At 47.3% G+C, this 25,546-nt stretch overlaps 52 non-coding genes across 52 annotated transcripts; all 52 read right to left on the bottom strand.

The window, feature by feature from the left end:
• Window positions 1-416: 416 nt before the first annotated feature.
• Window positions 417-490, bottom strand: TRNAI-AAU (transfer RNA isoleucine (anticodon AAU)). Its single transcript has one exon. It is a non-coding gene; the product is annotated as a tRNA-Ile (tRNA).
• A 121-nt stretch (window positions 491-611) lies between these two features.
• Window positions 612-683, bottom strand: TRNAD-GUC (transfer RNA aspartic acid (anticodon GUC)). The gene has a single exon. It is a non-coding gene; the product is annotated as a tRNA-Asp (tRNA).
• A 682-nt stretch (window positions 684-1,365) lies between these two features.
• TRNAI-AAU (transfer RNA isoleucine (anticodon AAU)) lies at window positions 1,366-1,439 on the bottom strand. The gene has a single exon. It is a non-coding gene; the product is annotated as a tRNA-Ile (tRNA).
• Window positions 1,440-1,557: 118 nt separating this feature from the next.
• On the bottom strand, window positions 1,558-1,632 carry TRNAD-GUC (transfer RNA aspartic acid (anticodon GUC)). Its single transcript has one exon. It is a non-coding gene; the product is annotated as a tRNA-Asp (tRNA).
• Window positions 1,633-2,314: 682 nt separating this feature from the next.
• Window positions 2,315-2,388, bottom strand: TRNAI-AAU (transfer RNA isoleucine (anticodon AAU)). Its single transcript has one exon. It is a non-coding gene; the product is annotated as a tRNA-Ile (tRNA).
• Window positions 2,389-2,509: 121 nt separating this feature from the next.
• Window positions 2,510-2,581, bottom strand: TRNAD-GUC (transfer RNA aspartic acid (anticodon GUC)). Its single transcript has one exon. It is a non-coding gene; the product is annotated as a tRNA-Asp (tRNA).
• A 682-nt stretch (window positions 2,582-3,263) lies between these two features.
• On the bottom strand, window positions 3,264-3,337 carry TRNAI-AAU (transfer RNA isoleucine (anticodon AAU)). Its single transcript has one exon. It is a non-coding gene; the product is annotated as a tRNA-Ile (tRNA).
• A 121-nt stretch (window positions 3,338-3,458) lies between these two features.
• On the bottom strand, window positions 3,459-3,530 carry TRNAD-GUC (transfer RNA aspartic acid (anticodon GUC)). The gene has a single exon. It is a non-coding gene; the product is annotated as a tRNA-Asp (tRNA).
• Window positions 3,531-4,212: 682 nt separating this feature from the next.
• TRNAI-AAU (transfer RNA isoleucine (anticodon AAU)) lies at window positions 4,213-4,286 on the bottom strand. Its single transcript has one exon. It is a non-coding gene; the product is annotated as a tRNA-Ile (tRNA).
• A 121-nt stretch (window positions 4,287-4,407) lies between these two features.
• On the bottom strand, window positions 4,408-4,479 carry TRNAD-GUC (transfer RNA aspartic acid (anticodon GUC)). The gene has a single exon. It is a non-coding gene; the product is annotated as a tRNA-Asp (tRNA).
• Window positions 4,480-5,161: 682 nt separating this feature from the next.
• TRNAI-AAU (transfer RNA isoleucine (anticodon AAU)) lies at window positions 5,162-5,235 on the bottom strand. Its single transcript has one exon. It is a non-coding gene; the product is annotated as a tRNA-Ile (tRNA).
• A 118-nt stretch (window positions 5,236-5,353) lies between these two features.
• TRNAD-GUC (transfer RNA aspartic acid (anticodon GUC)) lies at window positions 5,354-5,428 on the bottom strand. Its single transcript has one exon. It is a non-coding gene; the product is annotated as a tRNA-Asp (tRNA).
• A 682-nt stretch (window positions 5,429-6,110) lies between these two features.
• Window positions 6,111-6,184, bottom strand: TRNAI-AAU (transfer RNA isoleucine (anticodon AAU)). Its single transcript has one exon. It is a non-coding gene; the product is annotated as a tRNA-Ile (tRNA).
• A 121-nt stretch (window positions 6,185-6,305) lies between these two features.
• TRNAD-GUC (transfer RNA aspartic acid (anticodon GUC)) lies at window positions 6,306-6,377 on the bottom strand. Its single transcript has one exon. It is a non-coding gene; the product is annotated as a tRNA-Asp (tRNA).
• Window positions 6,378-7,059: 682 nt separating this feature from the next.
• Window positions 7,060-7,133, bottom strand: TRNAI-AAU (transfer RNA isoleucine (anticodon AAU)). Its single transcript has one exon. It is a non-coding gene; the product is annotated as a tRNA-Ile (tRNA).
• A 121-nt stretch (window positions 7,134-7,254) lies between these two features.
• TRNAD-GUC (transfer RNA aspartic acid (anticodon GUC)) lies at window positions 7,255-7,326 on the bottom strand. Its single transcript has one exon. It is a non-coding gene; the product is annotated as a tRNA-Asp (tRNA).
• A 682-nt stretch (window positions 7,327-8,008) lies between these two features.
• Window positions 8,009-8,082, bottom strand: TRNAI-AAU (transfer RNA isoleucine (anticodon AAU)). The gene has a single exon. It is a non-coding gene; the product is annotated as a tRNA-Ile (tRNA).
• A 121-nt stretch (window positions 8,083-8,203) lies between these two features.
• On the bottom strand, window positions 8,204-8,275 carry TRNAD-GUC (transfer RNA aspartic acid (anticodon GUC)). Its single transcript has one exon. It is a non-coding gene; the product is annotated as a tRNA-Asp (tRNA).
• Window positions 8,276-8,957: 682 nt separating this feature from the next.
• Window positions 8,958-9,031, bottom strand: TRNAI-AAU (transfer RNA isoleucine (anticodon AAU)). Its single transcript has one exon. It is a non-coding gene; the product is annotated as a tRNA-Ile (tRNA).
• Window positions 9,032-9,152: 121 nt separating this feature from the next.
• Window positions 9,153-9,224, bottom strand: TRNAD-GUC (transfer RNA aspartic acid (anticodon GUC)). Its single transcript has one exon. It is a non-coding gene; the product is annotated as a tRNA-Asp (tRNA).
• Window positions 9,225-10,100: 876 nt separating this feature from the next.
• TRNAD-GUC (transfer RNA aspartic acid (anticodon GUC)) lies at window positions 10,101-10,172 on the bottom strand. Its single transcript has one exon. It is a non-coding gene; the product is annotated as a tRNA-Asp (tRNA).
• A 682-nt stretch (window positions 10,173-10,854) lies between these two features.
• TRNAI-AAU (transfer RNA isoleucine (anticodon AAU)) lies at window positions 10,855-10,928 on the bottom strand. The gene has a single exon. It is a non-coding gene; the product is annotated as a tRNA-Ile (tRNA).
• Window positions 10,929-11,049: 121 nt separating this feature from the next.
• Window positions 11,050-11,121, bottom strand: TRNAD-GUC (transfer RNA aspartic acid (anticodon GUC)). The gene has a single exon. It is a non-coding gene; the product is annotated as a tRNA-Asp (tRNA).
• A 682-nt stretch (window positions 11,122-11,803) lies between these two features.
• Window positions 11,804-11,877, bottom strand: TRNAI-AAU (transfer RNA isoleucine (anticodon AAU)). The gene has a single exon. It is a non-coding gene; the product is annotated as a tRNA-Ile (tRNA).
• Window positions 11,878-11,998: 121 nt separating this feature from the next.
• Window positions 11,999-12,070, bottom strand: TRNAD-GUC (transfer RNA aspartic acid (anticodon GUC)). The gene has a single exon. It is a non-coding gene; the product is annotated as a tRNA-Asp (tRNA).
• A 682-nt stretch (window positions 12,071-12,752) lies between these two features.
• TRNAI-AAU (transfer RNA isoleucine (anticodon AAU)) lies at window positions 12,753-12,826 on the bottom strand. The gene has a single exon. It is a non-coding gene; the product is annotated as a tRNA-Ile (tRNA).
• Window positions 12,827-12,947: 121 nt separating this feature from the next.
• Window positions 12,948-13,019, bottom strand: TRNAD-GUC (transfer RNA aspartic acid (anticodon GUC)). Its single transcript has one exon. It is a non-coding gene; the product is annotated as a tRNA-Asp (tRNA).
• Window positions 13,020-13,701: 682 nt separating this feature from the next.
• On the bottom strand, window positions 13,702-13,775 carry TRNAI-AAU (transfer RNA isoleucine (anticodon AAU)). Its single transcript has one exon. It is a non-coding gene; the product is annotated as a tRNA-Ile (tRNA).
• Window positions 13,776-13,896: 121 nt separating this feature from the next.
• TRNAE-UUC (transfer RNA glutamic acid (anticodon UUC)) lies at window positions 13,897-13,968 on the bottom strand. Its single transcript has one exon. It is a non-coding gene; the product is annotated as a tRNA-Glu (tRNA).
• A 682-nt stretch (window positions 13,969-14,650) lies between these two features.
• On the bottom strand, window positions 14,651-14,724 carry TRNAI-AAU (transfer RNA isoleucine (anticodon AAU)). The gene has a single exon. It is a non-coding gene; the product is annotated as a tRNA-Ile (tRNA).
• Window positions 14,725-14,845: 121 nt separating this feature from the next.
• Window positions 14,846-14,917, bottom strand: TRNAD-GUC (transfer RNA aspartic acid (anticodon GUC)). Its single transcript has one exon. It is a non-coding gene; the product is annotated as a tRNA-Asp (tRNA).
• Window positions 14,918-15,599: 682 nt separating this feature from the next.
• TRNAI-AAU (transfer RNA isoleucine (anticodon AAU)) lies at window positions 15,600-15,673 on the bottom strand. The gene has a single exon. It is a non-coding gene; the product is annotated as a tRNA-Ile (tRNA).
• Window positions 15,674-15,794: 121 nt separating this feature from the next.
• Window positions 15,795-15,866, bottom strand: TRNAD-GUC (transfer RNA aspartic acid (anticodon GUC)). The gene has a single exon. It is a non-coding gene; the product is annotated as a tRNA-Asp (tRNA).
• A 682-nt stretch (window positions 15,867-16,548) lies between these two features.
• Window positions 16,549-16,622, bottom strand: TRNAI-AAU (transfer RNA isoleucine (anticodon AAU)). The gene has a single exon. It is a non-coding gene; the product is annotated as a tRNA-Ile (tRNA).
• A 121-nt stretch (window positions 16,623-16,743) lies between these two features.
• TRNAD-GUC (transfer RNA aspartic acid (anticodon GUC)) lies at window positions 16,744-16,815 on the bottom strand. Its single transcript has one exon. It is a non-coding gene; the product is annotated as a tRNA-Asp (tRNA).
• A 682-nt stretch (window positions 16,816-17,497) lies between these two features.
• Window positions 17,498-17,571, bottom strand: TRNAI-AAU (transfer RNA isoleucine (anticodon AAU)). Its single transcript has one exon. It is a non-coding gene; the product is annotated as a tRNA-Ile (tRNA).
• A 121-nt stretch (window positions 17,572-17,692) lies between these two features.
• TRNAD-GUC (transfer RNA aspartic acid (anticodon GUC)) lies at window positions 17,693-17,764 on the bottom strand. The gene has a single exon. It is a non-coding gene; the product is annotated as a tRNA-Asp (tRNA).
• A 682-nt stretch (window positions 17,765-18,446) lies between these two features.
• On the bottom strand, window positions 18,447-18,520 carry TRNAI-AAU (transfer RNA isoleucine (anticodon AAU)). The gene has a single exon. It is a non-coding gene; the product is annotated as a tRNA-Ile (tRNA).
• A 121-nt stretch (window positions 18,521-18,641) lies between these two features.
• Window positions 18,642-18,713, bottom strand: TRNAD-GUC (transfer RNA aspartic acid (anticodon GUC)). Its single transcript has one exon. It is a non-coding gene; the product is annotated as a tRNA-Asp (tRNA).
• A 682-nt stretch (window positions 18,714-19,395) lies between these two features.
• On the bottom strand, window positions 19,396-19,469 carry TRNAI-AAU (transfer RNA isoleucine (anticodon AAU)). The gene has a single exon. It is a non-coding gene; the product is annotated as a tRNA-Ile (tRNA).
• A 121-nt stretch (window positions 19,470-19,590) lies between these two features.
• Window positions 19,591-19,662, bottom strand: TRNAD-GUC (transfer RNA aspartic acid (anticodon GUC)). Its single transcript has one exon. It is a non-coding gene; the product is annotated as a tRNA-Asp (tRNA).
• A 682-nt stretch (window positions 19,663-20,344) lies between these two features.
• On the bottom strand, window positions 20,345-20,418 carry TRNAI-AAU (transfer RNA isoleucine (anticodon AAU)). The gene has a single exon. It is a non-coding gene; the product is annotated as a tRNA-Ile (tRNA).
• Window positions 20,419-20,539: 121 nt separating this feature from the next.
• Window positions 20,540-20,611, bottom strand: TRNAD-GUC (transfer RNA aspartic acid (anticodon GUC)). The gene has a single exon. It is a non-coding gene; the product is annotated as a tRNA-Asp (tRNA).
• Window positions 20,612-21,487: 876 nt separating this feature from the next.
• Window positions 21,488-21,559, bottom strand: TRNAD-GUC (transfer RNA aspartic acid (anticodon GUC)). Its single transcript has one exon. It is a non-coding gene; the product is annotated as a tRNA-Asp (tRNA).
• A 682-nt stretch (window positions 21,560-22,241) lies between these two features.
• TRNAI-AAU (transfer RNA isoleucine (anticodon AAU)) lies at window positions 22,242-22,315 on the bottom strand. Its single transcript has one exon. It is a non-coding gene; the product is annotated as a tRNA-Ile (tRNA).
• A 121-nt stretch (window positions 22,316-22,436) lies between these two features.
• TRNAD-GUC (transfer RNA aspartic acid (anticodon GUC)) lies at window positions 22,437-22,508 on the bottom strand. Its single transcript has one exon. It is a non-coding gene; the product is annotated as a tRNA-Asp (tRNA).
• A 682-nt stretch (window positions 22,509-23,190) lies between these two features.
• TRNAI-AAU (transfer RNA isoleucine (anticodon AAU)) lies at window positions 23,191-23,264 on the bottom strand. The gene has a single exon. It is a non-coding gene; the product is annotated as a tRNA-Ile (tRNA).
• Window positions 23,265-23,385: 121 nt separating this feature from the next.
• TRNAD-GUC (transfer RNA aspartic acid (anticodon GUC)) lies at window positions 23,386-23,457 on the bottom strand. Its single transcript has one exon. It is a non-coding gene; the product is annotated as a tRNA-Asp (tRNA).
• Window positions 23,458-24,139: 682 nt separating this feature from the next.
• TRNAI-AAU (transfer RNA isoleucine (anticodon AAU)) lies at window positions 24,140-24,213 on the bottom strand. The gene has a single exon. It is a non-coding gene; the product is annotated as a tRNA-Ile (tRNA).
• Window positions 24,214-24,334: 121 nt separating this feature from the next.
• On the bottom strand, window positions 24,335-24,406 carry TRNAD-GUC (transfer RNA aspartic acid (anticodon GUC)). Its single transcript has one exon. It is a non-coding gene; the product is annotated as a tRNA-Asp (tRNA).
• Window positions 24,407-25,088: 682 nt separating this feature from the next.
• On the bottom strand, window positions 25,089-25,162 carry TRNAI-AAU (transfer RNA isoleucine (anticodon AAU)). Its single transcript has one exon. It is a non-coding gene; the product is annotated as a tRNA-Ile (tRNA).
• A 121-nt stretch (window positions 25,163-25,283) lies between these two features.
• TRNAD-GUC (transfer RNA aspartic acid (anticodon GUC)) lies at window positions 25,284-25,355 on the bottom strand. Its single transcript has one exon. It is a non-coding gene; the product is annotated as a tRNA-Asp (tRNA).
• Window positions 25,356-25,546: the final 191 nt, after the last annotated feature.

The raw sequence follows: 25,546 nt of genomic DNA, 5'->3' as shown, positions 1-25,546 counted from the left end.
GCCACATTCTGTCCTGAATGTGGCCTCTAGGGTTTGTTTGGTTTTGCTTTTGGGTAGAGGTTATTCTGTGAAATAGATTGTGTTTCAATTTTGTGTTAGGCGCAAAAGACAAGCAACGGTATTTCCATACAGCTGAAAGGAGAGCAGCAGTATTGCTGGGAAAGAAAAAGCAGTTGGCAAAGTTGTATGCAAAGTAGGTAACTGTTTTTGCATGCCATGTAAAAGGACATTTCCAATGAGGGGGGAGTGCGATTTCATCTCCTTGAAACCATGACAACAGTCCTGGGTGTACAGAGGGCTCGCTGCCTTTAGCAGAGTCAACTGATGGAAAGAGGGTCAGTGATCTCCAGTGCAGAAGCAACGACTGCTTTCACAGTGCCCAGACAGGCAGAGTGAAAAGTCTAAGCGCACACCTGTGGCCCGTACGGGGATCGAACCCACGACCTTGGCATTATTAGCACCACGCTCTAACCAACTGAGCTAACCGGCCATGGCACTGTGAGTCTCCACCACCAGCAAGGGGGCTGGAAAATGTTAGTGAAAGGGCTGAACAAACGTTATTCCTAGGCTAGACACATGGAGATAAACAAAGTTTAAGAAGCAAAAGCTGCCTCCCCGTCGGGGAATTGAACCCCGGTCTCCCGCGTGACAGGCGGGGATACTGACCACTATACTAACGAGGATACCCCTGGGCTTTGTCCTCTCAAGAACACAGAGATGGACAAAACCAACCAACTAGCAAATTCAAAGGCTACTCTTCAAAAGCACCTCCCACAGTCTTTCCAGTTCAGGTTTCCTTTAAACTGTATCTTCAGTCACAGAAGTAGGGCAGTAGTGCTTTCCATGTAGCCAGGCTGGAATCCAGTAGCCAATTACAACTAGTAGTGATTTGTTTCCATAAATCCTGAAATGATCTTTTTGCTCACTACCTTTCCTAACGGTCACCGAGGCCACATTCTGTCCTGAATGTGGCCTCTAGGGTTTGTTTGGTTTTGCTTTTGGGTAGAGGTTATTCTGTGAAATAGATTGTGTTTCAATTTTGTGTTAGGCGCAAAAGACAAGCAACGGTATTTCCATACAGCTGAAAGGAGAGCAGCAGTATTGCTGGGAAAGAAAAAGCAGTTGGCAAAGTTGTATGCAAAGTAGGTAACTGTTTTTGCATGCCATGTAAAAGGACATTTCCAATGAGGGGGGAGTGCGATTTCATCTCCTTGAAACCATGACAACAGTCCTGGGTGTACAGAGGGCTCGCTGCCTTTAGCAGAGTCAACTGATGGAAAGAGGGTCAGTGATCTCCAGTGCAGAAGCAACGACTGCTTTCACAGTGCCCAGACAGGCAGAGTGAAAAGTCTAAGCGCACACCTGTGGCCCGTACGGGGATCGAACCCGCGACCTTGGCGTTATTAGCACCACGCTCTAACCAACTGAGCTAACCGGCCATGGCACTGTGAGTCTCCACCACTAGCAAGGGGGCTGGAAAATGTTAGTGAAAGGGCTGAACAAACGTTATTCCTAGGCTAGACACATGGAGATAAACAAAGTTTAAGAAGCAAAAGCTGCCTCCCCGTCGGGGAATTGAACCCCGGTCTCCCGCGTGACAGGCGGGGATACTGACCACTATACTAACGAGGCTACCCCTGGGCTTTGTCCTCTCAAGAACACAGAGATGGACAAAACCAACCAACTAGCAAATTCAAAGGCTACTCTTCAAAAGCACCTCCCACAGTCTTTCCAGTTCAGGTTTCCTTTAAACTGTATCTTCAGTCACAGAAGTAGGGCAGTAGTGCTTTCCATGTAGCCAGGCTGGAATCCAGTAGCCAATTACAACTAGTAGTGATTTGTTTCCATAAATCCTGAAATAATCTTTTTGCTCACTACCTTTCCTAACGGTCACCGAGGCCACATTCTGTCCTGAATGTGGCCTCTAGGGTTTGTTTGGTTTTGCTTTTGGGTAGAGGTTATTCTGTGAAATAGATTGTGTTTCAATTTTGTGTTAGGTGCAAAAGACAAGCAACGGTATTTCCATACAGCTGAAAGGAGAGCAGCAGTATTGCTGGGAAAGAAAAAGCAGTTGGCAAAGTTGTATGCAAAGTAGGTAACTGTTTTTGCATGCCATGTAAAAGGACATTTCCAATGAGGGGGGAGTGCGATTTCATCTCCTTGAAACCATGACAACAGTCCTGGGTGTACAGAGGGCTCGCTGCCTTTAGCAGAGTCAACTGATGGAAAGAGGGCCAGTGATCTCCAGTGCAGAAGCAATGACTGCTTTCACAGTGCCCAGACAGGCAGAGTGAAAAGTCTAAGCGCACACCTGTGGCCCGTACGGGGATCGAACCCGCGACCTTGGCGTTATTAGCACCACGCTCTAACCAACTGAGCTAACCGGCCATGGCACTGTGAGTCTCCACCACCAGCAAGGGGGCTGGAAAATGTTAGTGAAAGGGCTGAACAAACGTTATTCCTAGGCTAGACACATGGAGATAAACAAAGTTTAAGAAGCAAAAGCTGCCTCCCCGTCGGGGAATTGAACCCCGGTCTCCCGCGTGACAGGCGGGGATACTGACCACTATACTAACGAGGATACCCCTGGGCTTTGTCCTCTCAAGAACACAGAGATGGACAAAACCAACCAACTAGCAAATTCAAAGGCTACTCTTCAAAAGCACCTCCCACAGTCTTTCCAGTTCAGGTTTCCTTTAAACTGTATCTTCAGTCACAGAAGTAGGGCAGTAGTGCTTTCCATGTAGCCAGGCTGGAATCCAGTAGCCAATTACAACTAGTAGTGATTTGTTTCCATAAATCCTGAAATGATCTTTTTGCTCACTACCTTTCCTAACGGTCACCGAGGCCACATTCTGTCCTGAATGTGGCCTCTAGGGTTTGTTTGGTTTTGCTTTTGGGTAGAGGTTATTCTGTGAAATAGATTGTGTTTCAATTTTGTGTTAGGTGCAAAAGACAAGCAACGGTATTTCCATACAGCTGAAAGGAGAGCAGCAGTATTGCTGGGAAAGAAAAAGCAGTTGGCAAAGTTGTATGCAAAGTAGGTAACTGTTTTTGCATGCCATGTAAAAGGACATTTCCAATGAGGGGGGAGTGCGATTTCATCTCCTTGAAACCATGACAACAGTCCTGGGTGTACAGAGGGCTCGCTGCCTTTAGCAGAGTCAACTGATGGAAAGAGGGCCAGTGATCTCCAGTGCAGAAGCAATGACTGCTTTCACAGTGCCCAGACAGGCAGAGTGAAAAGTCTAAGCGCACACCTGTGGCCCGTACGGGGATCGAACCCGCAACCTTGGCGTTATTAGCACCACGCTCTAACCAACTGAGCTAACCGGCCATGGCACTGTGAGTCTCCACCACCAGCAAGGGGGCTGGAAAATGTTAGTGAAAGGGCTGAACAAACGTTATTCCTAGGCTAGACACATGGAGATAAACAAAGTTTAAGAAGCAAAAGCTGCCTCCCCGTCGGGGAATTGAACCCCGGTCTCCCGCGTGACAGGCGGGGATACTGACCACTATACTAACGAGGATACCCCTGGGCTTTGTCCTCTCAAGAACACAGAGATGGACAAAACCAACCAACTAGCAAATTCAAAGGCTACTCTTCAAAAGCACCTCCCACAGTCTTTCCAGTTCAGGTTTCCTTTAAACTGTATCTTCAGTCACAGAAGTAGGGCAGTAGTGCTTTCCATGTAGCCAGGCTGGAATCCAGTAGCCAATTACAACTAGTAGTGATTTGTTTCCATAAATCCTGAAATGATCTTTTTGCTCACTACCTTTCCTAACGGTCACCGAGGCCACATTCTGTCCTGAATGTGGCCTCTAGGGTTTGTTTGGTTTTGCTTTTGGGTAGAGGTTATTCTGTGAAATAGATTGTGTTTCAATTTTGTGTTAGGCGCAAAAGACAAGCAACGGTATTTCCATACAGCTGAAAGGAGAGCAGCAGTATTGCTGGGAAAGAAAAAGCAGTTGGCAAAGTTGTATGCAAAGTAGGTAACTGTTTTTGCATGCCATGTAAAAGGACATTTCCAATGAGGGGGGAGTGCGATTTCATCTCCTTGAAACCATGACAACAGTCCTGGGTGTACAGAGGGCTCGCTGCCTTTAGCAGAGTCAACTGATGGAAAGAGGGTCAGTGATCTCCAGTGCAGAAGCAACGACTGCTTTCACAGTGCCCAGACAGGCAGAGTGAAAAGTCTAAGCGCACACCTGTGGCCCGTACGGGGATCGAACCCACGACCTTGGCGTTATTAGCACCACGCTCTAACCAACTGAGCTAACCGGCCATGGCACTGTGAGTCTCCACCACCAGCAAGGGGGCTGGAAAATGTTAGTGAAAGGGCTGAACAAACGTTATTCCTAGGCTAGACACATGGAGATAAACAAAGTTTAAGAAGCAAAAGCTGCCTCCCCGTCGGGGAATTGAACCCCGGTCTCCCGCGTGACAGGCGGGGATACTGACCACTATACTAACGAGGATACCCCTGGGCTTTGTCCTCTCAAGAACACAGAGATGGACAAAACCAACCAACTAGCAAATTCAAAGGCTACTCTTCAAAAGCACCTCCCACAGTCTTTCCAGTTCAGGTTTCCTTTAAACTGTATCTTCAGTCACAGAAGTAGGGCAGTAGTGCTTTCCATGTAGCCAGGCTGGAATCCAGTAGCCAATTACAACTAGTAGTGATTTGTTTCCATAAATCCTGAAATGATCTTTTTGCTCACTACCTTTCCTAACGGTCACCGAGGCCACATTCTGTCCTGAATGTGGCCTCTAGGGTTTGTTTGGTTTTGCTTTTGGGTAGAGGTTATTCTGTGAAATAGATTGTGTTTCAATTTTGTGTTAGGCGCAAAAGACAAGCAACGGTATTTCCATACAGCTGAAAGGAGAGCAGCAGTATTGCTGGGAAAGAAAAAGCAGTTGGCAAAGTTGTATGCAAAGTAGGTAACTGTTTTTGCATGCCATGTAAAAGGACATTTCCAATGAGGGGGGAGTGCGATTTCATCTCCTTGAAACCATGACAACAGTCCTGGGTGTACAGAGGGCTCGCTGCCTTTAGCAGAGTCAACTGATGGAAAGAGGGTCAGTGATCTCCAGTGCAGAAGCAACGACTGCTTTCACAGTGCCCAGACAGGCAGAGTGAAAAGTCTAAGCGCACACCTGTGGCCCGTACGGGGATCGAACCCGCGACCTTGGCGTTATTAGCACCACGCTCTAACCAACTGAGCTAACCGGCCATGGCACTGTGAGTCTCCACCACTAGCAAGGGGGCTGGAAAATGTTAGTGAAAGGGCTGAACAAACGTTATTCCTAGGCTAGACACATGGAGATAAACAAAGTTTAAGAAGCAAAAGCTGCCTCCCCGTCGGGGAATTGAACCCCGGTCTCCCGCGTGACAGGCGGGGATACTGACCACTATACTAACGAGGCTACCCCTGGGCTTTGTCCTCTCAAGAACACAGAGATGGACAAAACCAACCAACTAGCAAATTCAAAGGCTACTCTTCAAAAGCACCTCCCACAGTCTTTCCAGTTCAGGTTTCCTTTAAACTGTATCTTCAGTCACAGAAGTAGGGCAGTAGTGCTTTCCATGTAGCCAGGCTGGAATCCAGTAGCCAATTACAACTAGTAGTGATTTGTTTCCATAAATCCTGAAATGATCTTTTTGCTCACTACCTTTCCTAACGGTCACCGAGGCCACATTCTGTCCTGAATGTGGCCTCTAGGGTTTGTTTGGTTTTGCTTTTGGGTAGAGGTTATTCTGTGAAATAGATTGTGTTTCAATTTTGTGTTAGGTGCAAAAGACAAGCAACGGTATTTCCATACAGCTGAAAGGAGAGCAGCAGTATTGCTGGGAAAGAAAAAGCAGTTGGCAAAGTTGTATGCAAAGTAGGTAACTGTTTTTGCATGCCATGTAAAAGGACATTTCCAATGAGGGGGGAGTGCGATTTCATCTCCTTGAAACCATGACAACAGTCCTGGGTGTACAGAGGGCTCGCTGCCTTTAGCAGAGTCAACTGATGGAAAGAGGGCCAGTGATCTCCAGTGCAGAAGCAATGACTGCTTTCACAGTGCCCAGACAGGCAGAGTGAAAAGTCTAAGCGCACACCTGTGGCCCGTACGGGGATCGAACCCGCGACCTTGGCGTTATTAGCACCACGCTCTAACCAACTGAGCTAACCGGCCATGGCACTGTGAGTCTCCACCACCAGCAAGGGGGCTGGAAAATGTTAGTGAAAGGGCTGAACAAACGTTATTCCTAGGCTAGACACATGGAGATAAACAAAGTTTAAGAAGCAAAAGCTGCCTCCCCGTCGGGGAATTGAACCCCGGTCTCCCGCGTGACAGGCGGGGATACTGACCACTATACTAACGAGGATACCCCTGGGCTTTGTCCTCTCAAGAACACAGAGATGGACAAAACCAACCAACTAGCAAATTCAAAGGCTACTCTTCAAAAGCACCTCCCACAGTCTTTCCAGTTCAGGTTTCCTTTAAACTGTATCTTCAGTCACAGAAGTAGGGCAGTAGTGCTTTCCATGTAGCCAGGCTGGAATCCAGTAGCCAATTACAACTAGTAGTGATTTGTTTCCATAAATCCTGAAATGATCTTTTTGCTCACTACCTTTCCTAACGGTCACCGAGGCCACATTCTGTCCTGAATGTGGCCTCTAGGGTTTGTTTGGTTTTGCTTTTGGGTAGAGGTTATTCTGTGAAATAGATTGTGTTTCAATTTTGTGTTAGGCGCAAAAGACAAGCAACGGTATTTCCATACAGCTGAAAGGAGAGCAGCAGTATTGCTGGGAAAGAAAAAGCAGTTGGCAAAGTTGTATGCAAAGTAGGTAACTGTTTTTGCATGCCATGTAAAAGGACATTTCCAATGAGGGGGGAGTGCGATTTCATCTCCTTGAAACCATGACAACAGTCCTGGGTGTACAGAGGGCTCGCTGCCTTTAGCAGAGTCAACTGATGGAAAGAGGGTCAGTGATCTCCAGTGCAGAAGCAACGACTGCTTTCACAGTGCCCAGACAGGCAGAGTGAAAAGTCTAAGCGCACACCTGTGGCCCGTACGGGGATCGAACCCGCGACCTTGGCGTTATTAGCACCACGCTCTAACCAACTGAGCTAACCGGCCATGGCACTGTGAGTCTCCACCACCAGCAAGGGGGCTGGAAAATGTTAGTGAAAGGGCTGAACAAACGTTATTCCTAGGCTAGACACATGGAGATAAACAAAGTTTAAGAAGCAAAAGCTGCCTCCCCGTCGGGGAATTGAACCCCGGTCTCCCGCGTGACAGGCGGGGATACTGACCACTATACTAACGAGGATACCCCTGGGCTTTGTCCTCTCAAGAACACAGAGATGGACAAAACCAACCAACTAGCAAATTCAAAGGCTACTCTTCAAAAGCACCTCCCACAGTCTTTCCAGTTCAGGTTTCCTTTAAACTGTATCTTCAGTCACAGAAGTAGGGCAGTAGTGCTTTCCATGTAGCCAGGCTGGAATCCAGTAGCCAATTACAACTAGTAGTGATTTGTTTCCATAAATCCTGAAATGATCTTTTTGCTCACTACCTTTCCTAACGGTCACCGAGGCCACATTCTGTCCTGAATGTGGCCTCTAGGGTTTGTTTGGTTTTGCTTTTGGGTAGAGGTTATTCTGTGAAATAGATTGTGTTTCAATTTTGTGTTAGGTGCAAAAGACAAGCAACGGTATTTCCATACAGCTGAAAGGAGAGCAGCAGTATTGCTGGGAAAGAAAAAGCAGTTGGCAAAGTTGTATGCAAAGTAGGTAACTGTTTTTGCATGCCATGTAAAAGGACATTTCCAATGAGGGGGGAGTGCGATTTCATCTCCTTGAAACCATGACAACAGTCCTGGGTGTACAGAGGGCTCGCTGCCTTTAGCAGAGTCAACTGATGGAAAGAGGGCCAGTGATCTCCAGTGCAGAAGCAATGACTGCTTTCACAGTGCCCAGACAGGCAGAGTGAAAAGTCTAAGCGCACACCTGTGGCCCGTACGGGGATCGAACCCGCGACCTTGGCGTTATTAGCACCACGCTCTAACCAACTGAGCTAACCGGCCATGGCACTGTGAGTCTCCACCACCAGCAAGGGGGCTGGAAAATGTTAGTGAAAGGGCTGAACAAACGTTATTCCTAGGCTAGACACATGGAGATAAACAAAGTTTAAGAAGCAAAAGCTGCCTCCCCGTCGGGGAATTGAACCCCGGTCTCCCGCGTGACAGGCGGGGATACTGACCACTATACTAACGAGGATACCCCTGGGCTTTGTCCTCTCAAGAACACCGAGATGGACAAATCCAACCAACTAGCAAATTCAAAGGCTACTCTTCAAAAGCACCTCCCACAGTCTTTCCAGTTCAGGTTTCCTTTAAACTGTATCTTCAGTCACAGAAGTAGGGCAGTAGTGCTTTCCATGTAGCCAGGCTGGAATCCAGTAGCCAATTACAACTAGTAGTGATTTGTTTCCATAAATCCTGAAATGATCTTTTTGCTCACTACCTTTCCTAACGGTCACCGAGGCCACATTCTGTCCTGAATGTGGCCTCTAGGGTTTGTTTGGTTTTGCTTTTGGGTAGAGGTTATTCTGTGAAATAGATTGTGTTTCAATTTTGTGTTAGGCGCAAAAGACAAGCAACGGTATTTCCATACAGCTGAAAGGAGAGCAGCAGTATTGCTGGGAAAGAAAAAGCAGTTGGCAAAGTTGTATGCAAAGTAGGTAACTGTTTTTGCATGCCATGTAAAAGGACATTTCCAATGAGGGGGGAGTGCGATTTCATCTCCTTGAAACCATGACAACAGTCCTGGGTGTACAGAGGGCTCGCTGCCTTTAGCAGAGTCAACTGATGGAAAGAGGGTCAGTGATCTCCAGTGCAGAAGCAACGACTGCTTTCACAGTGCCCAGACAGGCAGAGTGAAAAGTCTAAGCGCACACCTGTGGCCCGTACGGGGATCGAACCCACGACCTTGGCGTTATTAGCACCACGCTCTAACCAACTGAGCTAACCGGCCATGGCACTGTGAGTCTCCACCACCAGCAAGGGGGCTGGAAAATGTTAGTGAAAGGGCTGAACAAATGTTATTCCTAGGCTAGACACATGGAGATAAACAAAGTTTAAGAAGCAAAAGCTGCCTCCCCGTCGGGGAATTGAACCCCGGTCTCCCGCGTGACAGGCGGGGATACTGACCACTATACTAACGAGGATAACCCTGGGCTTTGTCCTCTCAAGAACACAGAGATGGACAAAACCAACCAACTAGCAAATTCAAAGGCTACTCTTCAAAAGCACCTCCCACAGTCTTTCCAGTTCAGGTTTCCTTTAAACTGTATCTTCAGTCACAGAAGTAGGGCAGTAGTGCTTTCCATGTAGCCAGGCTGGAATCCAGTAGCCAATTACAACTAGTAGTGATTTGTTTCCATAAATCCTGAAATGATCTTTTTGCTCACTACCTTTCCTAACAGTCACCGAGGCCACATTCTGTCCTGAATGTGGCCTCTAGGGTTTGTTTGGTTTTGCTTTTGGGTAGAGGTTATTCTGTGAAATAGATTGTGTTTCAATTTTGTGTTAGGTGCAAAAGACAAGCAACGGTATTTCCATACAGCTGAAAGGAGAGCAGCAGTATTGCTGGGAAAGAAAAAGCAGTTGGCAAAGTTGTATGCAAAGTAGGTAACTGTTTTTGCATGCCATGTAAAAGGACATTTCCAATGAGGGGGGAGTGCGATTTCATCTCCTTGAAACCATGACAACAGTCCTGGGTGTACAGAGGGCTCGCTGCCTTTAGCAGAGTCAACTGATGGAAAGAGGGTCAGTGATCTCCAGTGCAGAAGCAACGACTGCTTTCACAGTGCCCAGACAGGCAGAGTGAAAAGTCTAAGCGCACACCTGTGGCCCATACGGGGATCAAACCCGCGACCTTGGCATTATTAGCACCACGCTCTAACCAACTGAGTAACCGGCCATGGCACTGTGAGTCTCCACCACCAGCAAGGGGGCTGGAAAATGTTAGTGAAAGGGCTGAACAAACGTTATTCCTAGGCTAGACACATGGAGATAAACAAAGTTTAAGAAGCAAAAGCTGCCTCCCCGTCGGGGAATTGAACCCCGGTCTCCCGCGTGACAGGCGGGGATACTGACCACTATACTAACGAGGATAACCCTGGGCTTTGTCCTCTCAAGAACACAGAGATGGACAAAACCAACCAACTAGCAAATTCAAAGGCTACTCTTCAAAAGCACCTCCCACAGTCTTTCCAGTTCAGGTTTCCTTTAAACTGTATCTTCAGTCACAGAAGTAGGGCAGTAGTGCTTTCCATGTAGCCAGGCTGGAATCCAGTAGCCAATTACAACTAGTAGTGATTTGTTTCCATAAATCCTGAAATGATCTTTTTGCTCACTACCTTTCCTAACGGTCACCGAGGCCACATTCTGTCCTGAATGTGGCCTCTAGGGTTTGTTTGGTTTTGCTTTTGGGTAGAGGTTATTCTGTGAAATAGATTGTGTTTCAATTTTGTGTTAGGTGCAAAAGACAAGCAACGGTATTTCCATACAGCTGAAAGGAGAGCAGCAGTATTGCTGGGAAAGAAAAAGCAGTTGGCAAAGTTGTATGCAAAGTAGGTAACTGTTTTTGCATGCCATGTAAAAGGACATTTCCAATGAGGGGGGAGTGTGATTTCATCTCCTTGAAACCATGACAACCGTCCTGGGTGTACAGAGGGCTCGCTGCCTTTAGCAGAGTCAACTGATGGAAAGAGGGTCAGTGATCTCCAGTGCAGAAGCAACGACTGCTTTCACAGTGCCCAGACAGGCAGAGTGAAAAGTCTAAGCGCACACCTTTGGCCCGTACGGGGATCGAACCCGCAACCTTGGCATTATTAGCACCACGCTCTAACCAACTGAGCTAACCGGCCATGGCACTGTGAGTCTCCACCACCAGCAAGGGGGCTGGAAAATGTTAGTGAAAGGGCTGAACAAACGTTATTCCTAGGCTAGACACATGGAGATAAACAAAGTTTAAGAAGCAAAAGCTGCCTCCCCGTCGGGGAATTGAACCCCGGTCTCCCGCGTGACAGGCGGGGATACTGACCACTATACTAACGAGGATACCCCTGGGCTTTGTCATCTCAAGAACACAGAGATGGACAAAACCAACCAACTAGCAAATTCAAAGGCTACTCTTCAAAAGCACCTCCCACAGTCTTTCCAGTTCAGGTTTCCTTTAAACTGTATCTTCAGTCACAGAAGTAGGGCAGTAGTGCTTTCCATGTAGCCAGGCTGGAATCCAGTAGCCAATTACAACTAGTAGTGATTTGTTTCCATAAATCCTGAAATGATCTTTTTGCTCACTACCTTTCCTAACGGTCACCGAGGCCACATTCTGTCCTGAATGTGGCCTCTAGGGTTTGTTTGGTTTTGCTTTTGGGTAGAGGTTATTCTGTGAAATAGATTGTGTTTCAATTTTGTGTTAGGTGCAAAAGACAAGCAACGGTATTTCCATACAGCTGAAAGGAGAGCAGCAGTATTGCTGGGAAAGAAAAAGCAGTTGGCAAAGTTGTATGCAAAGTAGGTAACTGTTTTTGCATGCCATGTAAAAGGACATTTCCAATAAGGGGGGAGTGTGATTTCATCTCCTTGAAACCATGACAACCGTCCTGGGTGTACAGAGGGCTCGCTGCCTTTAGCAGAGTCAACTGATGGAAAGAGGGTCAGTGATCTCCAGTGCAGAAGCAACGACTGCTTTCACAGTGCCCAGACAGGCAGAGTGAAAAGTCTAAGCGCACACCTGTGGCCCGTACGGGGATCGAACCCGCGACCTTGGCGTTATTAGCACCACGCTCTAACCAACTGAGCTAACCGGCCATGGCACTGTGAGTCTCCACCACCAGCAAGGGGGCTGGAAAATGTTAGTGAAAGGGCTGAACAAACGTTATTCCTAGGCTAGACACATGGAGATAAACAAAGTTTAAGAAGCAAAAGCTGCCTCCCCGTCGGGGAATTGAACCCCGGTCTCCCGCGTGACAGGCGGGGATACTGACCACTATACTAACGAGGATACCCCTGGGCTTTGTCCTCTCAAGAACACAGAGATGGACAAAACCAACCAACTAGCAAATTCAAAGGCTACTCTTCAAAAGCACCTCCCACAGTCTTTCCAGTTCAGGTTTCCTTTAAACTGTATCTTCAGTCACAGAAGTAGGGCAGTAGTGCTTTCCATGTAGCCAGGCTGGAATCCAGTAGCCAATTACAACTAGTAGTGATTTGTTTCCATAAATCCTGAAATGATCTTTTTGCTCACTACCTTTCCTAACGGTCACCGAGGCCACATTCTGTCCTGAATGTGGCCTCTAGGGTTTGTTTGGTTTTGCTTTTGGGTAGAGGTTATTCTGTGAAATAGATTGTGTTTCAATTTTGTGTTAGGCGCAAAAGACAAGCAACGGTATTTCCATACAGCTGAAAGGAGAGCAGCAGTATTGCTGGGAAAGAAAAAGCAGTTGGCAAAGTTGTATGCAAAGTAGGTAACTGTTTTTGCATGCCATGTAAAAGGACATTTCCAATGAGGGGGGAGTGCGATTTCATCTCCTTGAAACCATGACAACAGTCCTGGGTGTACAGAGGGCTCGCTGCCTTTAGCAGAGTCAACTGATGGAAAGAGGGTCAGTGATCTCCAGTGCAGAAGCAACGACTGCTTTCACAGTGCCCAGACAGGCAGAGTGAAAAGTCTAAGCGCACACCTGTGGCCCGTACGGGGATCGAACCCGCGACCTTGGCGTTATTAGCACCACGCTCTAACCAACTGAGCTAACCGGCCATGGCACTGTGAGTCTCCACCACCAGCAAGGGGGCTGGAAAATGTTAGTGAAAGGGCTGAACAAACGTTATTCCTAGGCTAGACACATGGAGATAAACAAAGTTTAAGAAGCAAAAGCTGCCTCCCCGTCGGGGAATTGAACCCCGGTCTCCCGCGTGACAGGCGGGGATACTGACCACTATACTAACGAGGATAACCCTGGGCTTTGTCCTCTCAAGAACACAGAGATGGACAAAACCAACCAACTAGCAAATTCAAAGGCTACTCTTCAAAAGCACCTCCCACAGTCTTTCCAGTTCAGGTTTCCTTTAAACTGTATCTTCAGTCACAGAAGTAGGGCAGTAGTGCTTTCCATGTAGCCAGGCTGGAATCCAGTAGCCAATTACAACTAGTAGTGATTTGTTTCCATAAATCCTGAAATGATCTTTTTGCTCACTACCTTTCCTAACGGTCACCGAGGCCACATTCTGTCCTGAATGTGGCCTCTAGGGTTTGTTTGGTTTTGCTTTTGGGTAGAGGTTATTCTGTGAAATAGATTGTGTTTCAATTTTGTGTTAGGTGCAAAAGACAAGCAACGGTATTTCCATACAGCTGAAAGGAGAGCAGCAGTATTGCTGGGAAAGAAAAAGCAGTTGGCAAAGTTGTATGCAAAGTAGGTAACTGTTTTTGCATGCCATGTAAAAGGACATTTCCAATGAGGGGGGAGTGTGATTTCATCTCCTTGAAACCATGACAACCGTCCTGGGTGTACAGAGGGCTCGCTGCCTTTAGCAGAGTCAACTGATGGAAAGAGGGTCAGTGATCTCCAGTGCAGAAGCAACGACTGCTTTCACAGTGCCCAGACAGGCAGAGTGAAAAGTCTAAGCGCACACCTTTGGCCCGTACGGGGATCGAACCCGCAACCTTGGCGTTATTAGCACCACGCTCTAACCAACTGAGCTAACCGGCCATGGCACTGTGAGTCTCCACCACCAGCAAGGGGGCTGGAAAATGTTAGTGAAAGGGCTGAACAAACGTTATTCCTAGGCTAGACACATGGAGATAAACAAAGTTTAAGAAGCAAAAGCTGCCTCCCCGTCGGGGAATTGAACCCCGGTCTCCCGCGTGAAAGGCGGGGATACTGACCACTATACTAACGAGGATATCCCTGGGCTTTGTCATCTCAAGAACACAGAGATGGACAAAACCAACCAACTAGCAAATTCAAAGGCTACTCTTCAAAAGCACCTCCCACAGTCTTTCCAGTTCAGGTTTCCTTTAAACTGTATCTTCAGTCACAGAAGTAGGGCAGTAGTGCTTTCCATGTAGCCAGGCTGGAATCCAGTAGCCAATTACAACTAGTAGTGATTTGTTTCCATAAATCCTGAAATGATCTTTTTGCTCACTACCTTTCCTAACGGTCACCGAGGCCACATTCTGTCCTGAATGTGGCCTCTAGGGTTTGTTTGGTTTTGCTTTTGGGTAGAGGTTATTCTGTGAAATAGATTGTGTTTCAATTTTGTGTTAGGTGCAAAAGACAAGCAACGGTATTTCCATACAGCTGAAAGGAGAGCAGCAGTATTGCTGGGAAAGAAAAAGCAGTTGGCAAAGTTGTATGCAAAGTAGGTAACTGTTTTTGCATGCCATGTAAAAGGACATTTCCAATGAGGGGGGAGTGTGATTTCATCTCCTTGAAACCATGACAACCGTCCTGGGTGTACAGAGGGCTCGCTGCCTTTAGCAGAGTCAACTGATGGAAAGAGGGTCAGTGATCTCCAGTGCAGAAGCAACGACTGCTTTCACAGTGCCCAGACAGGCAGAGTGAAAAGTCTAAGCGCACACCTGTGGCCCGTACGGGGATCGAACCCGCGACCTTGGCGTTATTAGCACCACGCTCTAACCAACTGAGCTAACCGGCCATGGCACTGTGAGTCTCCACCACCAGCAAGGGGGCTGGAAAATGTTAGTGAAAGGGCTGAACAAACGTTATTCCTAGGCTAGACACATGGAGATAAACAAAGTTTAAGAAGCAAAAGCTGCCTCCCCGTCGGGGAATTGAACCCCGGTCTCCCGCGTGACAGGCGGGGATACTGACCACTATACTAACGAGGATACCCCTGGGCTTTGTCCTCTCAAGAACACAGAGATGGACAAAACCAACCAACTAGCAAATTCAAAGGCTACTCTTCAAAAGCACCTCCCACAGTCTTTCCAGTTCAGGTTTCCTTTAAACTGTATCTTCAGTCACAGAAGTAGGGCAGTAGTGCTTTCCATGTAGCCAGGCTGGAATCCAGTAGCCAATTACAACTAGTAGTGATTTGTTTCCATAAATCCTGAAATGATCTTTTTGCTCACTACCTTTCCTAACGGTCACCGAGGCCACATTCTGTCCTGAATGTGGCCTCTAGGGTTTGTTTGGTTTTGCTTTTGGGTAGAGGTTATTCTGTGAAATAGATTGTGTTTCAATTTTGTGTTAGGCGCAAAAGACAAGCAACGGTATTTCCATACAGCTGAAAGGAGAGCAGCAGTATTGCTGGGAAAGAAAAAGCAGTTGGCAAAGTTGTATGCAAAGTAGGTAACTGTTTTTGCATGCCATGTAAAAGGACATTTCCAATGAGGGGGGAGTGCGATTTCATCTCCTTGAAACCATGACAACAGTCCTGGGTGTACAGAGGGCTCGCTGCCTTTAGCAGAGTCAACTGATGGAAAGAGGGTCAGTGATCTCCAGTGCAGAAGCAACGACTGCTTTCACAGTGCCCAGACAGGCAGAGTGAAAAGTCTAAGCGCACACCTGTGGCCCGTACGGGGATCGAACCCGCGACCTTGGCGTTATTAGCACCACGCTCTAACCAACTGAGCTAACCGGCCATGGCACTGTGAGTCTCCACCACCAGCAAGGGGGCTGGAAAATGTTAGTGAAAGGGCTGAACAAACGTTATTCCTAGGCTAGACACATGGAGATAAACAAAGTTTAAGAAGCAAAAGCTGCCTCCCCGTCGGGGAATTGAACCCCGGTCTCCCGCGTGACAGGCGGGGATACTGACCACTATACTAACGAGGATAACCCTGGGCTTTGTCCTCTCAAGAACACAGAGATGGACAAAACCAACCAACTAGCAAATTCAAAGGCTACTCTTCAAAAGCACCTCCCACAGTCTTTCCAGTTCAGGTTTCCTTTAAACTGTATCTTCAGTCACAGAAGTAGGGCAGTAGTGCTTTCCATGTAGCCAGGCTGGAATCCAGTAGCCAATTACAACTAGTAGTGATTTGTTTCCATAAATCCTGAAATGATCTTTTTGCTCACTACCTTTCCTAACGGTCACCGAGGCCACATTCTGTCCTGAATGTGGCCTCTAGGGTTTGTTTGGTTTTGCTTTTGGGTAGAGGTTATTCTGTGAAATAGATTGTGTTTCAATTTTGTGTTAGGTGCAAAAGACAAGCAACGGTATTTCCATACAGCTGAAAGGAGAGCAGCAGTATTGCTGGGAAAGAAAAAGCAGTTGGCAAAGTTGTATGCAAAGTAGGTAACTGTTTTTGCATGCCATGTAAAAGGACATTTCCAATGAGGGGGGAGTGTGATTTCATCTCCTTGAAACCATGACAACCGTCCTGGGTGTACAGAGGGCTCGCTGCCTTTAGCAGAGTCAACTGATGGAAAGAGGGTCAGTGATCTCCAGTGCAGAAGCAACGACTGCTTTCACAGTGCCCAGACAGGCAGAGTGAAAAGTCTAAGCGCACACCTGTGGCCCGTACGGGGATCGAACCCGCGACCTTGGCGTTATTAGCACCACGCTCTAACCAACTGAGCTAACCGGCCATGGCACTGTGAGTCTCCACCACCAGCAAGGGGGCTGGAAAATGTTAGTGAAAGGGCTGAACAAACGTTATTCCTAGGCTAGACACATGGAGATAAACAAAGTTTAAGAAGCAAAAGCTGCCTCCCCGTCGGGGAATTGAACCCCGGTCTCCCACGTGACAGGCGGGGATACTGACCACTATACTAACGAGGATACCCCTGGGCTTTGTCCTCTCAAGAACACAGAGATGGACAAAACCAACCAACTAGCAAATTCAAAGGCTACTCTTCAAAAGCACCTCCCACAGTCTTTCCAGTTCAGGTTTCCTTTAAACTGTATCTTCAGTCACAGAAGTAGGGCAGTAGTGCTTTCCATGTAGCCAGGCTGGAATCCAGTAGCCAATTACAACTAGTAGTGATTTGTTTCCATAAATCCTGAAATGATCTTTTTGCTCACTACCTTTCCTAACGGTCACCGAGGCCACATTCTGTCCTGAATGTGGCCTCTAGGGTTTGTTTGGTTTTGCTTTTGGGTAGAGGTTATTCTGTGAAATAGATTGTGTTTCAATTTTGTGTTAGGCGCAAAAGACAAGCAACGGTATTTCCATACAGCTGAAAGGAGAGCAGCAGTATTGCTGGGAAAGAAAAAGCAGTTGGCAAAGTTGTATGCAAAGTAGGTAACTGTTTTTGCATGCCAAGTAAAAGGACATTTCCAATGAGGGGGGAGTGCGATTTCATCTCCTTGAAACCATGACAACAGTCCTGGGTGTACAGAGGGCTCGCTGCCTTTAGCAGAGTCAACTGATGGAAAGAGGGTCAGTGATCTCCAGTGCAGAAGCAACGACTGCTTTCACAGTGCCCAGACAGGCAGAGTGAAAAGTCTAAGCACACACCTGTGGCCCGTACGGGGATCGAACCCGCGACCTTGGCGTTATTAGCACCACGCTCTAACCAACTGAGCTAACCGGCCATGGCACTGTGAGTCTCCACCACCAGCAAGGGGGCTGGAAAATGTTAGTGAAAGGGCTGAACAAATGTTATTCCTAGGCTAGACACATGGAGATAAACAAAGTTTAAGAAGCAAAAGCTGCCTCCCCGTCGGGGAATTGAACCCCGGTCTCCCGCGTGACAGGCAGGGATACTGACCACTATACTAACGAGGATAACCCTGGGCTTTGTCCTCTCAAGAACACAGAGATGGACAAAACCAACCAACTAGCAAATTCAAAGGCTACTCTTCAAAAGCACCTCCCACAGTCTTTCCAGTTCAGGTTTCCTTTAAACTGTATCTTCAGTCACAGAAGTAGGGCAGTAGTGCTTTCCATGTAGCCAGGCTGGAATCCAGTAGCCAATTACAACTAGTAGTGATTTGTTTCCATAAATCCTGAAATGATCTTTTTGCTCACTACCTTTCCTAACAGTCACCGAGGCCACATTCTGTCCTGAATGTGGCCTCTAGGGTTTGTTTGGTTTTGCTTTTGGGTAGAGGTTATTCTGTGAAATAGATTGTGTTTCAATTTTGTGTTAGGTGCAAAAGACAAGCAACGGTATTTCCATACAGCTGAAAGGAGAGCAGCAGTATTGCTGGGAAAGAAAAAGCAGTTGGCAAAGTTGTATGCAAAGTAGGTAACTGTTTTTGCATGCCATGTAAAAGGACATTTCCAATGAGGGGGGAGTGCGATTTAATCTCCTTGAAACCATGGCAACAGTCCTGGGTGTACAGAGGGCTCGCTGCCTTTAGCAGAGTCAACTGATGGAAAGAGGGTCAGTGATCTCCAGTGCAGAAGCAACGACTGCTTTCACAGTGCCCAGACAGGCAGAGTGAAAAGTCTAAGCGCACACCTTTGGCCCGTACGGGGATCGAACCCGCAACCTTGGCGTTATTAGCACCACGCTCTAACCAACTGAGCTAACCGGCCATGGCACTGTGAGTCTCCACCACCAGCAAGGGGGCTGGAAAATGTTAGTGAAAGGGCTGAACAAACGTTATTCCTAGGCTAGACACATGGAGATAAACAAAGTTTAAGAAGCAAAAGCTGCCTCCCCGTCGGGGAATTGAACCCCGGTCTCCCGCGTGACAGGCGGGGATACTGACCACTATACTAACGAGGATACCCCTGGGCTTTGTCATCTCAAGAACACAGAGATGGACAAAACCAACCAACTAGCAAATTCAAAGGCTACTCTTCAAAAGCACCTCCCACAGTCTTTCCAGTTCAGGTTTCCTTTAAACTGTATCTTCAGTCACAGAAGTAGGGCAGTAGTGCTTTCCATGTAGCCAGGCTGGAATCCAGTAGCCAATTACAACTAGTAGTGATTTGTTTCCATAAATCCTGAAATGATCTTTTTGCTCACTACCTTTCCTAACGGTCACCGAGGCCACATTCTGTCCTGAATGTGGCCTCTAGGGTTTGTTTGGTTTTGCTTTTGGGTAGAGGTTATTCTGTGAAATAGATTGTGTTTCAATTTTGTGTTAGGTGCAAAAGACAAGCAACGGTATTTCCATACAGCTGAAAGGAGAGCAGCAGTATTGCTGGGAAAGAAAAAGCAGTTGGCAAAGTTGTATGCAAAGTAGGTAACTGTTTTTGCATGCCATGTAAAAGGACATTTCCAATGAGGGGGGAGTGTGATTTCATCTCCTTGAAACCATGACAACCGTCCTGGGTGTACAGAGGGCTCGCTGCCTTTAGCAGAGTCAACTGATGGAAAGAGGGTCAGTGATCTCCAGTGCAGAAGCAACGACTGCTTTCACAGTGCCCAGACAGGCAGAGTGAAAAGTCTAAGCGCACACCTGTGGCCCGTACGGGGATCGAACCCGCGACCTTGGCGTTATTAGCACCACGCTCTAACCAACTGAGCTAACCGGCCATGGCACTGTGAGTCTCCACCACCAGCAAGGGGGCTGGAAAATGTTAGTGAAAGGGCTGAACAAACGTTATTCCTAGGCTAGACACATGGAGATAAACAAAGTTTAAGAAGCAAAAGCTGCCTCCCCGTCGGGGAATTGAACCCCGGTCTCCCGCGTGACAGGCGGGGATACTGACCACTATACTAACGAGGATACCCCTGGGCTTTGTCCTCTCAAGAACACAGAGATGGACAAAACCAACCAACTAGCAAATTCAAAGGCTACTCTTCAAAAGCACCTCCCACAGTCTTTCCAGTTCAGGTTTCCTTTAAACTGTATCTTCAGTCACAGAAGTAGGGCAGTAGTGCTTTCCATGTAGCCAGGCTGGAATCCAGTAGCCAATTACAACTAGTAGTGATTTGTTTCCATAAATCCTGAAATGATCTTTTTGCTCACTACCTTTCCTAACGGTCACCGAGGCCACATTCTGTCCTGAATGTGGCCTCTAGGGTTTGTTTGGTTTTGCTTTTGGGTAGAGGTTATTCTGTGAAATAGATTGTGTTTCAATTTTGTGTTAGGCGCAAAAGACAAGCAACGGTATTTCCATACAGCTGAAAGGAGAGCAGCAGTATTGCTGGGAAAGAAAAAGCAGTTGGCAAAGTTGTATGCAAAGTAGGTAACTGTTTTTGCATGCCATGTAAAAGGACATTTCCAATGAGGGGGGAGTGCGATTTCATCTCCTTGAAACCATGACAACAGTCCTGGGTGTACAGAGGGCTCGCTGCCTTTAGCAGAGTCAACTGATGGAAAGAGGGTCAGTGATCTCCAGTGCAGAAGCAACGACTGCTTTCACAGTGCCCAGACAGGCAGAGTGAAAAGTCTAAGCGCACACCTGTGGCCCGTACGGGGATCGAACCCGCGACCTTGGCGTTATTAGCACCACGCTCTAACCAACTGAGCTAACCGGCCATGGCACTGTGAGTCTCCACCACCAGCAAGGGGGCTGGAAAATGTTAGTGAAAGGGCTGAACAAACGTTATTCCTAGGCTAGACACATGGAGATAAACAAAGTTTAAGAAGCAAAAGCTGCCTCCCCGTCGGGGAATTGAACCCCGGTCTCCCGCGTGACAGGCGGGGATACTGACCACTATACTAACGAGGATAACCCTGGGCTTTGTCCTCTCAAGAACACAGAGATGGACAAAACCAACCAACTAGCAAATTCAAAGGCTACTCTTCAAAAGCACCTCCCACAGTCTTTCCAGTTCAGGTTTCCTTTAAACTGTATCTTCAGTCACAGAAGTAGGGCAGTAGTGCTTTCCATGTAGCCAGGCTGGAATCCAGTAGCCAATTACAACTAGTAGTGATTTGTTTCCATAAATCCTGAAATGATCTTTTTGCTCACTACCTTTCCTAACAGTCACCGAGGCCACATTCTGTCCTGAATGTGGCCTCTAGGGTTTGTTTGGTTTTGCTTTTGGGTAGAGGTTATTCTGTGAAATAGATTGTGTTTCAATTTTGTGTTAGGTGCAAAAGACAAGCAACGGTATTTCCATACAGCTGAAAGGAGAGCAGCAGTATTGCTGGGAAAGAAAAAGCAGTTGGCAAAGTTGTATGCAAAGTAGGTAACTGTTTTTGCATGCCATGTAAAAGGACATTTCCAATGAGGGGGGAGTGCGATTTAATCTCCTTGAAACCATGGCAACAGTCCTGGGTGTACAGAGGGCTCGCTGCCTTTAGCAGAGTCAACTGATGGAAAGAGGGTCAGTGATCTCCAGTGCAGAAGCAACGACTGCTTTCACAGTGCCCAGACAGGCAGAGTGAAAAGTCTAAGCGCACACCTGTGGCCCATACGGGGATCAAACCCGCGACCTTGGCATTATTAGCACCACGCTCTAACCAACTGAGTAACCGGCCATGGCACTGTGAGTCTCCACCACCAGCAAGGGGGCTGGAAAATGTTAGTGAAAGGGCTGAACAAACGTTATTCCTAGGCTAGACACATGGAGATAAACAAAGTTTAAGAAGCAAAAGCTGCCTCCCCGTCGGGGAATTGAACCCCGGTCTCCCGCGTGACAGGCGGGGATACTGACCACTATACTAACGAGGATAACCCTGGGCTTTGTCCTCTCAAGAACACAGAGATGGACAAAACCAACCAACTAGCAAATTCAAAGGCTACTCTTCAAAAGCACCTCCCACAGTCTTTCCAGTTCAGGTTTCCTTTAAACTGTATCTTCAGTCACAGAAGTAGGGCAGTAGTGCTTTCCATGTAGCCAGGCTGGAATCCAGTAGCCAATTACAACTAGTAGTGATTTGTTTCCATAAATCCTGAAATGATCTTTTTGCTCACTACCTTTCCTAACGGTCACCGAGGCCACATTCTGTCCTGAATGTGGCCTCTAGGGTTTGTTTGGTTTTGCTTTTGGGTAGAGGTTATTCTGTGAAATAGATTGTGTTTCAATTTTGTGTTAGGTGCAAAAGACAAGCAACGGTATTTCCATACAGCTGAAAGGAGAGCAGCAGTATTGCTGGGAAAGAAAAAGCAGTTGGCAAAGTTGTATGCAAAGTAGGTAACTGTTTTTGCATGCCATGTAAAAGGACATTTCCAATGAGGGGGGAGTGCGATTTCATCTCCTTGAAACCATGACAACAGTCCTGGGTGTACAGAGGGCTCGCTGCCTTTAGCAGAGTCAACTGATGGAAAGAGGGCCAGTGATCTCCAGTGCAGAAGCAATGACTGCTTTCACAGTGCCCAGACAGGCAGAGTGAAAAGTCTAAGCGCACACCTGTGGCCCGTACGGGGATCGAACCCGCGACCTTGGCGTTATTAGCACCACGCTCTAACCAACTGAGCTAACCGGCCATGGCACTGTGAGTCTCCACCACCAGCAAGGGGGCTGGAAAATGTTAGTGAAAGGGCTGAACAAACGTTATTCCTAGGCTAGACACATGGAGATAAACAAAGTTTAAGAAGCAAAAGCTGCCTCCCCGTCGGGGAATTGAACCCCGGTCTCCCGCGTGACAGGCGGGGATACTGACCACTATACTAACGAGGATACCCCTGGGCTTTGTCCTCTCAAGAACACAGAGATGGACAAAACCAACCAACTAGCAAATTCAAAGGCTACTCTTCAAAAGCACCTCCCACAGTCTTTCCAGTTCAGGTTTCCTTTAAACTGTATCTTCAGTCACAGAAGTAGGGCAGTAGTGCTTTCCATGTAGCCAGGCTGGAATCCAGTAGCCAATTACAACTAGTAGTGATTTGTTTCCATAAATCCTGAAATGATCTTTTTGCTCACTACCTTTCCTAACGGTCACCGAGGCCACATTCTGTCCTGAATGTGGCCTCTAGGGTTTGTTTGGTTTTGCTTTTGGGTAGAGGTTATTCTGTGAAATAGATTGTGTTTCAATTTTGTGTTAGGTGCAAAAGACAAGCAACGGTATTTCCATACAGCTGAAAGGAGAGCAGCAGTATTGCTGGGAAAGAAAAAGCAGTTGGCAAAGTTGTATGCAAAGTAGGTAACTGTTTTTGCATGCCATGTAAAAGGACATTTCCAATGAGGGGGGAGTGCGATTTCATCTCCTTGAAACCATGACAACAGTCCTGGGTGTACAGAGGGCTCGCTGCCTTTAGCAGAGTCAACTGATGGAAAGAGGGCCAGTGATCTCCAGTGCAGAAGCAATGACTGCTTTCACAGTGCCCAGACAGGCAGAGTGAAAAGTCTAAGCGCACACCTGTGGCCCGTACGGGGATCGAACCCGCGACCTTGGCGTTATTAGCACCACGCTCTAACCAACTGAGCTAACCGGCCATGGCACTGTGAGTCTCCACCACCAGCAAGGGGGCTGGAAAATGTTAGTGAAAGGGCTGAACAAACGTTATTCCTAGGCTAGACACATGGAGATAAACAAAGTTTAAGAAGCAAAAGCTGCCTCCCCGTCGGGGAATTGAACCCCGGTCTCCCGCGTGACAGGCGGGGATACTGACCACTATACTAACGAGGATACCCCTGGGCTTTGTCCTCTCAAGAACACAGAGATGGACAAAACCAACCAACTAGCAAATTCAAAGGCTACTCTTCAAAAGCACCTCCCACAGTCTTTCCAGTTCAGGTTTCCTTTAAACTGTATCTTCAGTCACAGAAGTAGGGCAGTAGTGCTTTCCATGTAGCCAGGCTGGAATCCAGTAGCCAATTACAACTAGTAGTGATTTGTTTCCATAAATCCTGAAATGATCTTTTTGCTCACTACCTTTCCTAACGGTCACCGAGGCCACATTCTGTCCTGAATGTGGCCTCTAGGGTTTGTTTGGTTTTGCTTTTGGGTAGAGGTTATTCTGTGAAATAGATTGTGTTTCAATTTTGTGTTAGGCGCAAAAGACAAGCAACGGTATTTCCATACAGCTGAAAGGAGAGCAGCAGTATTGCTGGGAAAGAAAAAGCAGTTGGCAAAGTTGTATGCAAAGTAGGTAACTGTTTTTGCATGCCATGTAAAAGGACATTTCCAATGAGGGGGGAGTGCGATTTCATCTCCTTGAAACCATGACAACAGTCCTGGGTGTACAGAGGGCTCGCTGCCTTTAGCAGAGTCAACTGATGGAAAGAGGGTCAGTGATCTCCAGTGCAGAAGCAACGACTGCTTTCACAGTGCCCAGACAGGCAGAGTGAAAAGTCTAAGCGCACACCTGTGGCCCGTACGGGGATCGAACCCACGACCTTGGCGTTATTAGCACCACGCTCTAACCAACTGAGCTAACCGGCCATGGCACTGTGAGTCTCCACCACCAGCAAGGGGGCTGGAAAATGTTAGTGAAAGGGCTGAACAAACGTTATTCCTAGGCTAGACACATGGAGATAAACAAAGTTTAAGAAGCAAAAGCTGCCTCCCCGTCGGGGAATTGAACCCCGGTCTCCCGCGTGACAGGCGGGGATACTGACCACTATACTAACGAGGATACCCCTGGGCTTTGTCCTCTCAAGAACACAGAGATGGACAAAACCAACCAACTAGCAAATTCAAAGGCTACTCTTCAAAAGCACCTCCCACAGTCTTTCCAGTTCAGGTTTCCTTTAAACTGTATCTTCAGTCACAGAAGTAGGGCAGTAGTGCTTTCCATGTAGCCAGGCTGGAATCCAGTAGCCAATTACAACTAGTAGTGATTTGTTTCCATAAATCCTGAAATGATCTTTTTGCTCACTACCTTTCCTAACGGTCACCGAGGCCACATTCTGTCCTGAATGTGGCCTCTAGGGTTTGTTTGGTTTTGCTTTTGGGTAGAGGTTATTCTGTGAAATAGATTGTGTTTCAATTTTGTGTTAGGCGCAAAAGACAAGCAACGGTATTTCCATACAGCTGAAAGGAGAGCAGCAGTATTGCTGGGAAAGAAAAAGCAGTTGGCAAAGTTGTATGCAAAGTAGGTAACTGTTTTTGCATGCCATGTAAAAGGACATTTCCAATGAGGGGGGAGTGCGATTTCATCTCCTTGAAACCATGACAACAGTCCTGGGTGTACAGAGGGCTCGCTGCCTTTAGCAGAGTCAACTGATGGAAAGAGGGTCAGTGATCTCCAGTGCAGAAGCAACGACTGCTTTCACAGTGCCCAGACAGGCAGAGTGAAAAGTCTAAGCGCACACCTGTGGCCCGTACGGGGATCGAACCCGCGACCTTGGCGTTATTAGCACCACGCTCTAACCAACTGAGCTAACCGGCCATGGCACTGTGAGTCTCCACCACTAGCAAGGGGGCTGGAAAATGTTAGTGAAAGGGCTGAACAAACGTTATTCCTAGGCTAGACACATGGAGATAAACAAAGTTTAAGAAGCAAAAGCTGCCTCCCCGTCGGGGAATTGAACCCCGGTCTCCCGCGTGACAGGCGGGGATACTGACCACTATACTAACGAGGATACCCCTGGGCTTTGTCCTCTCAAGAACACAGAGATGGACAAAACCAACCAACTAGCAAATTCAAAGGCTACTCTTCAAAAGCACCTCCCACAGTCTTTCCAGTTCAGGTTTCCTTTAAACTGTATCTTCAGTCACAGAAGTAGGGCAGTAGTGCTTTCCATGTAGCCAGGCTGGAATCCAGTAGCCAATT

This window comes from Hyperolius riggenbachi, chromosome 2 (genome assembly GCF_040937935.1).
Source record: "Hyperolius riggenbachi isolate aHypRig1 chromosome 2, aHypRig1.pri, whole genome shotgun sequence".
NCBI classification, from domain to species: domain Eukaryota; kingdom Metazoa; phylum Chordata; class Amphibia; order Anura; family Hyperoliidae; genus Hyperolius; species Hyperolius riggenbachi.
The sequence above is the reverse complement of the archived record's forward strand: the minus strand, read 5'-3'. Positions and strand labels throughout refer to the sequence as shown.